The following is a 15,881-nucleotide window of genomic DNA, read 5'->3' as shown; positions in this document are numbered from 1 at the left end:
TGCCACTCTCCTTCCCCTGACTGCCACTCTCCTTCCCCTGACTGTCTCTCTCTCCTTCCCCTGACTGCCACTCTCCTTCCCCTGACTGTCTCTCTCTCCTTCCCCTGACTGCCACTCTCCTTCCCCTGACTGTCTCTCTCTCCTTCCCCTGACTGTCTCTCTCTCCTTCCCCTGACTGTCACTCTCCTTCCCCTGACTGTCTCTCTCTCCTTCCCCTGACTGTCACTCTCCATTCCCTGATTGTCACTCTCCATTCTCTGTCTCTCTCACCATCCCGTCTCACCATCCCCTGTCTGTCTCTATCTCCATTACCTGCCTGTCTCTCTCTCCATTCCCTGCCTGTCTCTCTCCCCATCCCCTGTCTGTCTCTCTCTCCATCCCCTGTCTGTCTCTCTCTCCATCCCCTGCTTGTCACTCTTCATCCCCTCTGTCTCTCTCTCCTCATCCCCTGCCTGTCTCTCTCTCCATCCTTTGCCTGTCTCTCTCTCCATTCCCTGCCTGTCTCTCTCCCTCTCCATCCCCTTCCTGTCTTTCTCCATCCTCTGCCTATCTCTTTCCATCCCCTGCCTGTCTATCCCCATCCCCTGCCTATCTCTCTCCATCTCCTGCCTGTCTCTCTCTCTCCATCCCCTGCCTGTCTCTCTCTCCATCCCCTGTCTGTCTCTCTCTCCATCCCCTGTCTGTCTCTCTCTCCATCCCCTGCTTGTCACTCTTCATCCCCTCTGTCTCTCTCTCCTCATCCCCTGCCTGTCTCTCTCTCTCCATCCTTTGCCTGTCTCTCTCTCCATTCCCTGCCTGTCTCTCTCTCTCCATCCCCTTCCTGTCTTTCTCCATCCTCTGCCCATCTCTCTCCATCCCCTGCCTGTCTGTCTATCCCCATCCCCTGCCTATCTCTCTCCATCTCCTGCCTGTCTCTCTCTCTCCATCCCCTGCCTGTCTCTCTCTCCATCCCAGATGTGGCTGGTGCTCAATTTTTTTGGGGGGCACAAACGAACTGAACAATTCTAAAAAAAACCTGAAACAAAAACATCAATTGCAGCCACTGTGCCATCAAATACAGCCACTGTGCCCTCAAATGCAGCCACTGTGCCAATCATATGCAGCCAAATGTGCCCAGCAAATGCAGCCAACTGTGCCCATCATATGCAACCACTGTGCTCAGCAAATGCAGACAAATGTGCCGAGCAAATGCAGCCAACTGTGCCCATCATATTCAGTCAACTGTGCCCAGCAAATGCAGCCAACTTTGCCCAGCAAATGTAGCCTCTGTGCCCATGATATGCAGCCACTGTGCACCCCCCCCCCGCCCGCTCGCCTGCCCGCTGTCTGTCCGGCACTTACCCTATCGTGGTGGCGGATCAGGCAGAGGGTGACTACGGTGAGCTGTGGGACGGGTGGCGCCGATCAGGCGATGGCTCCTGTGTCCTCCCTGCATCTCTTCTTCCTGTTCTGCTAGGGAGGGATCACCTCTGCCTTCAGCCAATCAGGTGACTGGTATTAGAACTGCGCCTCCTGATTGACGGAGAGGCAGTTCAGTGTTTGAAAAGCAAATATTAATTTGCTTTTCTAACACATCTGGGTGGACTGCGAGCACAATGCTCTGCGCTCATAGACCACCTTTTTGAAGCCTATTAGAGCCTAAGGCTCCAGTTAGGTGCTTCAAAAATACACCCCGCCATTGTAATTTAGGCCCCTGGCATCTGAAAAGGGTCTGGACGCATGAATAAGTGGTGGCTACAGCGGCTATAGATAGATTCATGCAATGCATGAATCTATACAATTTACATAAAGATGGTGGCTGGAGAGAGGGGACGGTGCCTGTGCATCCTTAATGGATGCACTGCCACTGCCCCATCCCCTGTCTGTCTCTCCCTCTTCATCCCCTGCCTGTCACTCTCCATCCCCTGACTGTCACTCTCTCCCCAACCCCTGACTGTCTCTCTCCATCCCCTTACTGTCTCTCTTCATCCTCTGCCTGTCTCTCCCTCCATCCCCTGTCTGTCTCTCTCTCCAACTGCCTGTCTCTCTCCCCATCCCCTGCCTGTCTCTTTCTCTATCCCCATCCTTTGCCTGTCTCTCTCTCTCCACCCCCTGCCTGTCACTCTCCATCCTCTGCCTGTCACTCTCCATTCTCTGCCTGTCTCTCTCTCTCTATCCCCTGCCTGTCTCTCTCTCTCCATCCCCAGTTTGTCTATCCTCATCCCCTGCATGTCACTCTCCATCCTTTGCCTGTCTCTCTCCACCCCCTGCCTGTCACTCTCCATCCTCTGCCTGTCTCTCTTCATCCCCTGCCAGTCTCTCTCTCTCCATCGCCAGTCTGTCTATCCCTGTCCCCTGCCTGTCTCTCTTCATCCCCTGCCTGTCTCTCTCTCTCCATCTCTTCATCCCCTGCCTGTCACTCTCCATCTTCTGCCTGTCTCTCTCCACCCCCTGCCTGTCACTCTCCATCCTCTGCCTGTCTCTCTTCATCCCCTGCCTGTCTCTCTCTCTCCATCCCCTGCCTGTCTCTCTCTCTCTCCATCCCCTGCCTGTATCTCTCTCCATCCCCTGCCTGTTTCTCTCTCTATGCCCTGCCTGTCTCTTATTCCATCCCCTGCCTGTCTCTCTCTCCATACCAGTGGCGGCTGGTGCTCAAATTTTTGGGGGGGCGCAAACAAACTGAAAAATTCATTCTGAAAATACTGAAACAAAAACATCAATTGCAGCCACTGTGCCATCAAATGCAGCCACTGATGCCCATCATATGCAGCTAACTGTGCCCAGAAAATGCAGCCAACTGTGCCCATAATATGCAGCCAACTGTGCCCATCATATGCAGCCACTGTGCCCAGCAAATGCAGCCAACTGTGCCTATCATATGCAGCCAACTGTGCCCAGCAAAGGCAGCCAAATCTGCCCATCATATGCAGCCTCTGTGCTCATAATATGCAGCCACTGTGCCCCCCCCCCGCCTGCTCACCTGCCCGTTGTCTGCCCGGCACTTACCCCATCATGGTGGCAGGTCAGGCAGCGGGTGATGGCGGTGAGCTGTGGGACGGGTAGCGCGGGTCAGGCGATGGCTTCTGTGTCCTCCCTGCGTCTCTTCTTCCTGTACTGCTAGGCGGCCAAAGGGATCACCTCTGCCTTCAGCCAGTCAGGTGACCGCTGGTAATAGAACCGCACCTCCTGATAGGCGGAGAGGCGGTTCAGTGTTTGGAAAGCAAATATTAATTTGCTTTTCTAACACATCTTGGTGGACTGCAAGCGCAATGCTCTGCACTCGCAGACCACCTTTTTTGAAGCCTATTAGAGCATATGGCTCTAATCAGGTGCTTCAAAAATACACTCCTGCAGCTGCAATTCAGGCGCCTGGCATCCAAAAAGGGGCCGGACGCATGAATAGGGGGTGGCTACAGCGGCCATGGATAGATTCGTGCAGCGCCCGTGTGCCCTTAATAGACACACAGCCCCTGCCCCATCCCCTGCCTGTCTCTCACTCTCCATCCCCTGCCTATCTCTCTCTCTCCATCCCCTGCCTGTCTCTCTCTCCATCCCAGTGGCGGCTAGTGCTCAAATTTTTTGGGGGCGCAAACAAACTGAAAAATTCTGAAAAATACTGAAACAAAAACTTCAATTGCAGCCACTGTGTCATCAAATGCAGCCACTGATGCCCATCATATGCAGCCAACTGTGCCCAGCAAATGCAGCCAACTGTGCCCATCATATGCAGCCAACTGTGCCCATCATATGCAGCCACTGTGCCCAACAAATGCAGCCAACTGTGCCCAGCAAATGCGGCCAACTCTGCCCATTATATGCAGCCTCTGTGCCCATAATATGCAGCCACTGTGCCCCCCTGTCTACTCACCTGCCTGCTGTCTGCCCGGCACTTGCCCCAGGTCAGGCAGCGGGTGATGGCAGTGAGCTGTGGGACGGGAAGCGCGGGTCAGTAGATGGCTTCTGTGTCCTCCCTGCGTCTCTTCTTCCTGCTCTGCCAGGTGGCCAATGGGATCACCTCTGCCTTCAGCCAATCAGGTGACCGGTATTAGAAACGCTCCTCCTGATAGGTGGAGAGGTAGTTCAGTGTTTGAAAAGCAAATATTCCTTTGCTTTTCTAACACATCTGGGTGGACTGTGCTCGCAGACCACCTTTTGTGAAGCCTATTAGAGCCTATGGCTCTAATCAGGTGCTTCAAAAATACAACTCTGCTGCTGTATTTCAGGCGCCCGGCGTCCGAAAAGGGCCGGATGCATGAATAGGGGGTGGCTACAGCAGCCATGGATAGATTCATGCAGCGCCCGTGTGCCCTTAATAGACGCACAGCCACTGCCCCGTTCCCTGCCTGTCTCTCACTCTCCATCCCCTGCCTGTTTCTCTCTCCATTCCCTGCCTGTCTCTCTCTCATCCTCTGTCTCTCTCTCTCTTCATCCCCTGCTGTCTCTCTCTCCATCCCATGTCTGTCTCTCTTTCATCCCCTATCTGTCTCTCTCTCCATCCCCTGTCTGTCTGTCTTCATCCCCTGTCTGTCTGTCTTCATCCCCTGTCTGTCTCTCTCCCCAACCTGTCTGTCTTTCTTCATACTCTGCCTGTCTCTCTCATCCCCTGCATGTCTCTCTCCATCGCCTGTCTGTCTCTCTCTCCATCACCTGTCTCTCTCTCAATCCCCTGTCTGTCTGTCTCCATCCCCTGCCTGTTTCACTCTCCATTCCCTCTGGCTCTCCTCTTGGTCCCTCTCTCGTACCCTACTTCTCCTTCTTTTCCTCGTCTCTGTGCTCTCTCCCTTTTTATTTCACTCTATCACTATCCTGCTGTCTTTCTTTCTCCTTCTCTAATTCCCCACCTCTCTCTGAATCAGTGGTCTCCAAACTGTGCCTGGGCTGGACACGGCCCTTTTCTTGCCTTTATCAGGCTCTTGGGGCACTATTCCTCCCAGTGACAATAACAATGGGGCATAATTCCTGCCACTGAGACCAACAATGGGGCATAATTCCTGTCACTGACACCAATGATGGAGCACTATTCCTTTCCATGACACCAATAATAGGGTACTATTCTTCCCACTAAAACCAATGATGGGGCACTATTCCTCCTACCAATACCAATGATGGGACACTATACCTCCCACTGACACCAATAATAGGGAATTATTCCTCCCACTGAAACCAACGATAGAGCACTATTTCAACTGCTAATACCGATGATGGGACATTATACCTCCCACTGACACCAATAATAGGGAACTATTCCTCCCATTGAAACCAATGATGGGCCACTATTCCTCCTACTAATACCAATGATGGGACACTATTCCTCCCACTGACACCAATAATAGGGTACAGTTATTCCCACTGAAACCAATGATAGGGCAATATTTCTCCTAAAAGATACCTGTCACAGACCTACCTGGGACAGAGGCTTTTGAAGAGGGCTGGGAGCAGGCCTCTTACCCACTGAGTATGGGCACTGGCATTTAAGGGAACACTACTCTTTGGAAGGTGTATGCCTGGGGGACCTTTGGAGTGGTCTTGTTTCTGATTAAAGTTCATGTCTCCCCAAGACACAGTCTCTGGGACTCTAGGCCTGGCGTCTCTGTATAGGGCCTAGCTGCCTCATTACCAATAGTGTGCCTCCTAAAGGTTTTTCACACATTGTTAATTGTGCTAATAATTACATCTATTGTTTGCTAGCAAACTACTGAGGGATGTGTTTATACTTGTAATAATGTGTATTGTACTTTGTGAGCTTGATGCCAGCAAGTCTGACCTGGAATGAGACATCTGAATGTCCAGGTGGCTAATTGTTTAATTAACTTAATGTTGATAGTGTTAATTATATTTCTGTATACAGTTGCGTTTGCATATGATAATGCGATCAACCTAACCTTAGTGTGTAGTGTATAAAGAGCCTGTATTCTTGTTCAATAAAGAGTTCCAGCTAAACTAGTCCTGCCTAGTTCTTGGTTGCAATATGCAGCTATAATATCTGATATCTATGTTCAGACTGGAGGAAGCGGTATAGTGACAAAAACACTCAAGCGGAGTGTGGGACAGTTCCATCACAATACCAATAATGGGGCACTATTCCTCCCACAAACATCAATAATGGGGCATTGTTACCAACATCAGAACATTTTCTACTCCCACTGTCCACATTCCAGCCCATCTAAAGTCTGAAGGACAGGATGTTTTTTTATGGAAATGGCTTTTTATACATGGCACAGTTATGGTGGAACAGAAAAAGAACCTTCCCCAAACTATTACCACAAGGTTGGAAGCATACAACTGTATAAAATGTTTTTGTGTGTTGCGGCCTCAACAGTACCCTTCAACACTTGAACTCAATAATTTGGAGGGTGTCTACATGCTGTTGGCCATTTAGGTAGGTTTTCTTGGCTAGGTGTCACCTGCCTTTCAATCTGTGTTCCAATTAATTCCATTGGTGTTGTGTAGGGTTGAAGTCAGGGCTCTGTGCAGGCAATTTAAGTTCCTCTACACCAAACTCATCAAACAATGTTTTTATGGAACTGGCTTTTTACATAGGGGCACAGTCATGGTGGAACTGAAAAGAACACAATAATATAACTGGATCCTAATATTTATAGGTAAAGATGATCCAGAGAATATCTGATTGCCTCTTGGGGGATCAGGAAGGAATTTTTCTCCTGCTGGATCAAATCGGATCATGCTTTGCTGGGGTTTTTTGCCTTCCTATGGATCAACTGTGGGTATAGGATTGTGTAAATAGGATTGTATATTTTTTTTCACTTTTATTGGTTGAACTAGATGGACTTGTGTGTTTTTTCAACTGGGTTGACTATGTAACCTTCCCCAAACTGTTACCACAAGGTTGGAAACACACAATTGTTTAATACGTTTTTGTATTCTGCAGCATTAAAAGTACCCTTCGCTGGAGCACTTAAACTCAATATTTGGGGGGTGTCTACGTGTTGTTGGCCATATAGATAGGTTTGATGGTTAGGTCTAACCTTGTGTACAATTGGTGTTCCAGTTAATTCCTTTATCTGTAGGGTTGATACATACATTTTAAAATGTATTACAATGTGGACGTTGACAGTAGAACAGTGGACGGTATTAGCAGAGCAGTGGATGTGTCAGTAGGGTAGAGGTTGGTGTCAGTAGAGCAGTAGATTGGGTCAACAGTTTTTGTTTTTTTACAATGTTTTAACAGCCCCATTGGGGGGGCTTTGGTGAAATATCAAGAACAGAGATTCCTTTGTTCCTTTCTCGGTTGCACTGTACAGTGAGTGAGTGGATAGTGCTCTGTGCTGGGTGGCTTACTGTTCATTCACTAGCTGAAGCATAGTAAACACAGTTTCTTATGCTGCCATTATGAATAGACACAAGAGCGATCAGTACTGATCACACATTGGGCTGCAGGGGAATCTGGGCCGTACGGGGTGATTAGGGTGTGCCTGGACACATCCGGCGCACCCTGTGTGCACACCTATGGTGACCACATCATTTTGGCTTTAGAGTATATAGAAAAAAAAAATGGTTAATATTTAACATACAGAGCATATTTTTTCTGACAACGACCTGGAGACATGCTCATTTTAAATATAAACGTAGCTTTGTTCTTGTGTTGCTTTAATACATTTTACAGAGAAAGCTGACTTGGTGTATTTTACAGGAGAGAAAACTCCAAATGTGATCTCCTGATTTCTAGACAGCTGCTTATCCCTTGACACTGCAAGTTTTTAGATCACGACTTAATGACCGTTAGAAACACCAGGAAAGGAAAAGGGCGAATCTGAAAAAATTCCCCAGCACATCTCAACCAGAATATATATCATTCCATCAAGCAATGCTTGTAATTAATGTTGGTTTAAATAGTTTATGATCAGCAGTTTCAAGTATTGCAACATAAAAATTGATTTCCCTTTTTTCCCTTTCATCAGAGGTTTCAAGTGAATGGATTGGAGTGATTGTATAATAACAGTTACTATATTACTCACTGCTGTCATAGCAACCGCAATTCTGAAACCCTCGTCGCTTATAAGTAAAGTTTGTCAGCATTCACGCTGAATTCCTGGAAGGTCTTAATCAAGCAACATGTGTTTGATTACATCGACTGTAACATGCGACTTGACCTGCGAATGAGGTTTTATTCCATTGTGTTGTGATCAGAGCGGGGACCCAATGAGAGCCATTTAGAGAGAACATCGCAGCACTAATACATTTACAGAAAAGTACTAATGGAGGGAATTAAAAGAAAATTTGCATTGATGCATGATGTGCTTTTTTCTTACAGGTTATCATGTGCATCCACACATCGGAAAATGGACCTGACCCTTTTTTCACAATGCATTTCTTTTCTGATTAAAGAGGAACTGCAGTCTGCTCACATAATTTGTAATAAAAACATCTTTGTCATTCTGAATCTTCCCTCCAACCACTGTGCATATTATTTTATATATACTGCGATTCTGTACTTGCCAAATATGCTGCAGAAATCTCCCTCCACTGAGGGCTGCAGCCATTTTAACTGTGGGCAGCTGAAGCGGCTGCCTGTTCACATCTAGACATGTGCACTGCCGAAAAATTCATTCGTTTTCGTTTCATTCATTTTTTTTGTTAATTTGTAAATTGGAAAATTCGGAAATCCGAAAATCCAAAAATTCGAAAATTCAAAAATTATAGGTATTGGAATTTCCTTTTCACACACTTTTTTTTTTGCTCTGCAACGAGAGAGCGAGAGAAAAATGATTCATCTCTCTCCTCCATTTGCAGAGAAAGAAAACACGGGGGGCGTGCTTCACAGTGACTGGTCCCTGTGATAACCAATCAGAGGTTATCACAGCAATCAGGTGACCCGGAATCACGAGTTCTGGGTTCCGATTGTTAGTACGAGGTCCGGGGCTCATGGTGAGACCACGGTCTCTGTGCTGGGATAGCACAGTCGGAGATACACAGATATGCGGCCCCACTGAAGAAAGCCCAGTCTAGTGGGGCTGCATATTTGTGTGATGTTGGCGTCAAGGGGTTCATTTAGAAAGGCACCCCAAAGCACAAAGACAGTAGTTGCCTACAGAACTGTACTGCAATGTACCATGACGCATATGCCGTATGCGTTGGTGCACCATATTAAAACAATGCAAGTCAATTGCAGGTCTGTCTAAAGTAGACATGTGGTTCGTTTCGTTCCGAATTGAAATTCGGGTGAATTTTTGTTTTCCAGAAATTCGGATGTATCTGAATTTCTGAATTACAATAGTACCAAATTTAAATGAATCCGAAATAACGAAAAAAAAAATGTGGATGAAATTCAAATCGATTAAAATAGTTTTCAAATTAATTTTGAATAGTTTTCAAATTTAAATAGTTTTCCAAAGAGAATAAAGTAGAATAGAAAAAAAAATGATAGAATAGAAGAGAATGTTACAGAAAATAAAAGAATGGAATGTAATCGAGTGAAATAGAATAAAATAGAATAGAAAATAAAAGAATATAATAGATTGGAACAGAATAGAATAGAATAAATAAAGAATAGAATAACATAGAAAGAATATAACCATCTTCTGAAATTCGAATAGAAAAGAATAGAATAGAAAAGAATAGAATAATAATTAAAAAAAAAACAATAGACTAGAATAGAAATAATATAACCATTTCCCAAAATTCAAATGGAATTAATTTGAATTTGAATAGAATAGAAAATAACAGAATAGTAAAGAAAAAAAAATATAGAATAGAATTCTGTTGTTTTCCCCTCTGTTTTCCCCTGGTGATCTGGCCAGTAACACACCTCCTGTATTAGAGTGCCCCCCACTCTGGATAAATGAGCACTAGGGGTGCCTTTGGACAGCAGCATTGCCATTCTGACGGGAGGGAAGTGTTAGAGGAACTAGCAGATTTAAATACACTAACACATTGAAGCCAAACTCCAGCTAATATTATAAGCAGTTACAGCAATACTTTTTTTCCTTTTGAGATAAAGATTTTACTTAAATAAATAAAAGGTAATCATTGTAAGCACCCCCGTCAGTGTTTTAGTGGTTTGTCTCAGCTGTGTAACTGATTCTGCTGGAGAGCTTGTTCTTTTGAAAACCAACAGACTTGCTTGCTGTATCATCAGATGAAAATAGAAGAAGGAAAGCCTAAAAAAGAAAATGAATGCAGACATCACATCTATAAATTGGCAAGCTGCAATATAATAAATGCTTGCATTTGGGTTTAATATCACTTTAATTTGTTTTGTTGCCTTGCCTCCCATTGAACATTATCGTGCTGTCCTAACGCAACCCAGGTTATGCACAATATACTAATGATTATTGTGCATTCAGTAACACAGCAATGGAATAGCCAAGTGTGAAGGGACCCATGTCATTTTTGTAACACACATACATAGATCTAAAACTGGTCTTAACTACTTCCCGACCAGCCGCCGCAGTTGTACTGTGGCCGGTTGGCTCTCCTGCGCATACACGACGATCTGTGGGCGCGCGTGCCCATTCGCTGGCGGGGGAGCTAATCAGCGGGTGTGGTGGACTCAATGTCTGCCGGCCACCCGCAATCGCTCCACAGAAAGGCATAACAGGGTCCTGCCAATGTAAACAAACAGATCCCCGTCTCTGATCAGCTAGAATGTAGTCCAGGCTGAAAAAACTGTCTTTTCCCAGGCCCTTTGCTGTACCACGCTAACTGACATACATCTCAAGTAGCTGGAGTCCTGGGATTTTCCTCCTGTCTAATTGAAGATTTCCTTTCTGACTCAACTGTGATTTGTTAAAGAAGAGGAAGGTTAGAGGAAGGATGGAAGGAAGGAAGGAACGATGGAGTGGCGGGTGAAAGGGAAAAAGAGAAGTGATGGAAAGCAGAAGGAAAGGAAGAGAGGGAAGAAAAGGAAAGAAGGAGAGAGGAAGGGAAGGAAGGAAGGAAGGAAGGAAGGAAGGAAGGAAGGAAGGAAGGAAGGAAGGAAGGAAGGAAGGAAGGAAGGAAGGAAGGAAGGAAGGAAGGAAGGAAACAAAGGTAGGAAGAGAGGGAAGAAATGGGAAAGGAAGATAGAAAAAAAGGAAAGACAGAGGGAAGGAAAGAAGGAAGAAAGGAAGGATAGAAGAAGAAAGAAATAATGGAATTAACCACTTCTGGACCAAGCCTGTTTTTGACAGTTGCTGTTTACAATTTAAAATCATTTTTTTGCTAGGAAATTACGTAGAACCCCAAACATTATATATTTTTTTTTTCAAACACCCTAGAGAATAAAATGGCGGTAGTTGCAATACTTTATGTCACACCGTATTTGCGCAGCGGTCTTACAAACGCAATATGTTTTGAAAAAATACACTTTTTTGAATTAAAAAATAAGAAAACAGTAAAGTTAGCCCAATGTTTTTCTACATTGTGAAAGACAATGTTATGGAGAGCAAATTGATACCCAACATGTCATGTTTTAAAATTGCGCACGCTCATGGAATGGCGACAAACTTTGGCACTTAAAAATCCATAGGCGATGTTTAAAAATTTCTACAGGTTACCAGTTTAGCGTTACAGAGGAGATCTAGAGCTAGAATTATTGCTCTTGCTCTAGCAATCGCGGCGATACCTCACATGTGTGGTTTGAACACCGTTTACATATGTGGGTGCGACTTGCGTATGCGTTTGCTCCTGCTCGTGAGCTTGGAGGGACGGGGCGCTCTACATTTTTTTTATTTTTTTTTTTCTTAATTATTTCCGTTTTGATCTTTATTTTTACACTGTTCCATAAAATTTTTTTTTTGGATCACTTTTATTCCTATTACAAGGGATGTAAACATCTCTTGTAATAGAAATAAGCAGGACAGGTCCTCTTTAATGTGGGGTCAAAAATACCTCAGATCTCACATCTACACTTAAAAGCAATAAAAAAAAAAAAAAAGAATTTTTTTTTTACTCAAAAAAAATTTTAAAATTAGCCCTTTAAGGCTGCAGGGTGGAATTGACGTTTGACGTCGCTCTGGTCCTCCAAGGGCATAGAGTAGAGTGGGGGCAATGGTATTTAACGTCAAACTAATGACGTATATATACAGTGGGCGGTCCGGAAGTGGTTAAGGAAGAAAGGAAGAGAGGGAAGAAGAGGGGAAAAAAAGCAAAAAAGGAAGGAAGAGGAAAGGTGGGAAGAGAGGAAAGAAATGAGAAAGGAAGAGAGGAAAAATTGAGAAAGAAAGGAAAGTGGAAAAAGAAGGAAGGAAGAAAGGAAAGAAAGAAGAAGAAAAAAAGATTGAAAGAAGGTGAAGGTGAGAGAAGGTGAAGGAAAGATGGAAGGAAGATAGGTATAAAGAAAAGAAGAAAGGAAAAAAGAATAAAAGAAGGAAGGAAATAGAAAGGAATGCATGGATATAAGATGGAAGGGAGGAAAGAAGAAAAGTCAGTAGTGAAGGAAGGTCACTAGAGAAGGAGGGTCACTAGAGAAGGTGGGTCAGTAGAGATGGAAGATATGTAGAGAGGGAGGGTCGGTAGAGAAGGAAGTTCAGTAGAGAAGGAGGGTCAGTAGAGAAGGTGGGTCAGTAGAGATGGAAGATATGTAGAGAGGGAGGGTCGGTAGAGAAGGAAGTTCAGTAGAGAAGAAGGGTCAGTAAACTAGGAAGGTCACCAGAGAAGGTGGGTCCGTAGAGAAGGAAGGTTGGTGGAGAAGGAGGGTCAGTAGAGAAGAAGGGTCGGTAGAGATAGAAGGTCAGTAGTAAAGGAAGATGCTCATAGTATAATGTTGTTTCCTTGCTCTGAGTTTTGCTCTGGCCGGAGCTCTCCTCATGTTGCTGGCATTACTGATAGATCTCTCATAACTACATAACAGATACATATACATTTCATATTTTTCCTTAGAAGCTTTCAGCTTGCTCAGACTAAGGATCTGATTAGTGCCTCAGTTTCTATGAATACTAGCAATAACTAAATGATACTTCAACAGACATTTCCTGGAGAATAATGCTCACAACAAATCTCATTGATCAAATTTGGCTGCAGGAGCTGTAAGTCATGTGTACAGATATTTTTTGGTTGGATAGAGAATGCATGCTTACATTTGTCTTCCCATCGACTCATCACTGTCACTCTGTATTCAGCTGTCTGCTCTTGGACTTCACTGTAAGTCATCATTTTTTAAATGGCAGAGTTAGGTAGACAAAATATTAGAACAAAATAATCATATAAAGGTACGGCGCTACTTGTAAACAACAATGAAGTGAAACAGTCCACAAATTAAACAGTCCACAAATATAGTATAAATAGTCCTTCAAGGTTCTTCCTTTAAGGTTGTCTGTGTTGGTGTTTACCTAAAGCACCTACAAATGTAAGTGAAATATATCACATTGTTTTAGCACATTTTAATAAAAAATAACTAAACTATGTTACCCATTATATTGCACGTAGAATCCAATTATGTCTCCTTGCATTACTTTCATGAGACTAGTGGATACAGCATATACCAAAGAGAAGTCCTTCCACTCCATAGACAATGGGGTTGATTTACTAAAGGTAAATAGACTTTGCACTTTGCAAAGTGCAGTTGCTCCAGAGCTTAGAAAACAAGGTAAGGCTTCACTTTGCAAAGAATACCCAATCACATGCAAGGAAATTTTTAAAAAACTGCATTTTTTGCTTGCACATGATTGGATGATGGAAGTCAGCAAAGCTTCTGCTCAGTTACTAAACACTGGAGCAACTGCACTTGCAGAATACAACCGCACTTTGCAAAGTGCACAGTCTTATTGCCTTTAGCAAATCAACCCCATAGAGCTGCGGCTCAGCCCTGCTCTCTCCTCATTGGCTCATGCATGAAGGTAAAAAATCATTAGCCTTTACAGCCACTTTAATAGATAAACATTTGCTAAATAACAATTGTAGCTTGATGTTCGGGTCAAACATAGGTTCAACTCAGACATCGGGTGTTCGCCAGTTCACAGAACAGCAAACATTATAGGGCGTTCACGGGAAAATTGAGTGTCGCGGAACGCCCCATAATGCACTGCGAGATCGCAGTGCATTGCTGTATGATGATTGGCCAAAGCATGCACCTGACCTGCATGCTTTGGCCAATCACAGCTCCCTCTGCTCAGAGAGCCATAATTGGCCAAAGGCAGAGCGTCTTTGGCCAATCATGGCTCAGGGGGACTAAGTCCATGCCCCACACTATATATGGCAGCTTACACAGCGGCCCTGTGTAGTGTTGTTGGCATGGACAGAGAGATAGCTTAAGTTACATTAAGCAGGCAGGCTATTCCGTTAGTGGCAGTGTATTTGATATATACAGTCAGGCTGCATTTAGCATAGCCTATAAATTCAGTGTTTACTCTATATTCAGTCAGTGCAGGCAGTGTATAAATATATATACAGTCTTGTGTATGTATATACTCTGCATCCAGTGTAGCCTATATCTACATTGCATTCTGTGGTGTACTGTTTCTAATACACTTCAGGAGGTGTATTAATTAATATATATATATATATATATATATATATATATATATATATATACAGTCTTGTATATACAGTGAGCATATATATATATATATCTCTATATATATATAGATCTATATATATATAGATAGATAGATATATATATATATGTATATCTGTATCTCTCTCTCTATATCTATATCTATATATATAGATAGATATATACTCTGCATCCAGTGTAGCCTATATTTACAGTGCATTCTGTGGTGTACTGTTTTTAATATACTTCAAGCGGTGTACACAGTATCTAATACAGTGTGTACAGTTTCTACTACACTTATTGTGGTGTACACAGTAAACAATACAGTGCAGCCGTAGTACAGTTGCTAATACTTTTCTGGAGGTGTACACAGTATCTAATACAGTGTGCACAGTTTCTACTAAACTTCTATTGGTGTACACGGTACACAATACAGTGCAGCCGTAGTACAGTTGCTAATACAGTGCAGGTAGTGTACACAGTATCTAATACAATGTGTACAGTGTCACTATACTTCTGGTGGTGTACACAGTATAAATTACAGTGCAGCTGCAGTACAGTTGCTAATACGGTGCAGGCGCTGTACACCGTTTAATACAGTGTGTACAGTTTCTACTACACTTCTTGTGGTGTACATAGTACTTAATACAGTGCAGCCGTAGTAAAGTTTCTACCACTTTTCTGGTGGTGTACACAGTATCTAATACAGTGTGTACAGTGTCTACTACACTTCTGGTGGTGTACATGGTATAAAATACAATGCAGCTGTAGTACAGTTGCTAATACAGTGCAGCCGGTGTACACAGTATCTAATACAGTGTGTACGGTTTATACTACACTTCTTGTGTTGTACACAGTACACAATACAGTGCAGCAGTAGTACAGTTTCTACCACTCTTCTGGTGGTGTACACAGTATCTAATACAGTGTGTACAGATTCTACTACACTTCTGGTGGTGTACACAGTATCTAATACAGTGTAGTGTGGTGTTGCAAAACAAAATATACATCATGTTCGGAAGGCCACCAAGGAGAGGCAAACGCTCACAGGCCACTAAAACAGGGCAAGCAGCCTCTGTGTCTACAGTTAACAGTGCTGGTCATGGACATGGTGCATCCTCTGCAGGTGGCCGTGGGGCACGATTGTCCTTTTTTTCTGGTGCTGGCCCTGTTATTGAGCCACAACATGCAGAAGAGTTGGTGGAGTGGATAACAAAGCCATCCTCATCCTCCTCATCCTCCTCATCCTCCTCATCCTCTGTCACCCAGGCTCAGAGTAGTTTGCCTTCCAACGCAGCTGCCAAAGCGGCCTATTCCACTGGCTCCTTGTCCACAGTCACACCTTTCGTAGCCCCACCATCATGCACGGAGGAGTCCCCAGAATTATTCGACCACAGTGTTGGGTACATGGTGTTGGGCGGATGCGCAGCGATTTGAAGGGTCCGAAGTTGGTTCCCAGGTTGAGGAAGGG

This window comes from Aquarana catesbeiana, linkage group LG05, assembly GCF_042186555.1.
Source record: "Aquarana catesbeiana isolate 2022-GZ linkage group LG05, ASM4218655v1, whole genome shotgun sequence".
NCBI lineage: Eukaryota > Metazoa > Chordata > Amphibia > Anura > Ranidae > Aquarana > Aquarana catesbeiana.
This window is presented reverse-complemented; position numbering follows the sequence as displayed.